Here is a 1147-nt window from a genome sequence, read left to right on the forward strand (position 1 = left end):
AGATGTGACTCCCTGATGGTGTAGTGGCTTGGAATTTGAAAGAGTAAGTTCCTGGACTCGTTTTTGGTTGATTTAGATCAACCAAATACAGAAAAAAAACAATAACAGTCAGACTGAAGGAGGAGTCTTTCCTAGATATGTTATCCTCGCACTCGCACCCGAACCTCCGGCGGAGCTTTTCGGACATCCCTGTGGAGGCTGGGGGCATTGAACCTGAGTGGACAATGTTCAAAGTTTCCATTGCTGAAGCTGTGGCGGCGAGTTGTGGTCTTAGGGTCTTAGGTGCCTTAAGGGCCGGTAACCCATGAAAACCCTGGTGGACACCAGTAGTCAGGGAAGCTGTCCGACTGAAGAAGGAGTCTTTCCGGGACATGTTATCCCAGCGGACTCCGGAGACAGTGGCAAGCTACCGACGGGTCCAAAGGACTGCAGCCTCTGTCGTGACAGAGGTAAAGCAAGGGAGACGTTCAGAGAAGACATGGAGAAGGACTTTCGGTCAGCACCAAGGTGCTTCTGGAAAACTGTTCGCCATCTCAGGAGAGGAAGCGAGGAATCATCCAAACTGTGTACAGTAAGGATGGATGTTGTTGACCTCAACTGAGGAGGTAATAGAGCGGTGTAAGGAGCACTTTGAGGAACTCCTAAATCCAGCTGAAACGTCCTCTGTGACGTTTTCTTTAGATCTTTAAGAAGACCGATATGTAGATTGAATTAGATTTTCAGTCACTGTTGTCTCAATACTTCAGTGTCAGCCTCCTTATTCTCTACAATAAATGCTCCAGTCCTTTCTTTGCATTAATACTGGTTCTTAACATGCTCCCACTGGCTCAGATTATGGAAAACAACAAAATAAGTTACCATAGTTATGCGGACGACACACAAATTTACATAATCCTATCGTCAGGGGACTATAGTCCAATACAAAAACTGACTAAGGGTATTGAACAAATTAACAGCTGGAAGTGCCAGAACTTTCTGAATTTAAATTAAGAAAAAACTGAGGTGGTGTTTTTGGAGCAAAAGAGGAACGATTAAAAGTCAGCACTCAGCTTCAAACAACAATGTTAATATTAATGGCTCGTTGGTTTAGTGGTATGATTCTTGCTTCAAGTGCGAGAGGTCCAGGGTTCAAATCCCAGACAAGCCC

General features: G+C 44.9%; 1 non-coding gene across 1 annotated transcript; it reads left to right on the top strand.

Moving 5' to 3' along the window:
• The first annotated feature begins 1075 nt into the window (after positions 1-1075).
• On the top strand, positions 1076-1147 carry trnal-caa (transfer RNA leucine (anticodon CAA)). The gene has a single exon. It is a non-coding gene; the product is annotated as a tRNA-Leu (tRNA).

This window comes from Etheostoma spectabile, unplaced genomic scaffold, assembly GCF_008692095.1.
Source record: "Etheostoma spectabile isolate EspeVRDwgs_2016 unplaced genomic scaffold, UIUC_Espe_1.0 scaffold00570089, whole genome shotgun sequence".
Classification (NCBI taxonomy): Eukaryota; Metazoa; Chordata; class Actinopteri; order Perciformes; family Percidae; genus Etheostoma; species Etheostoma spectabile.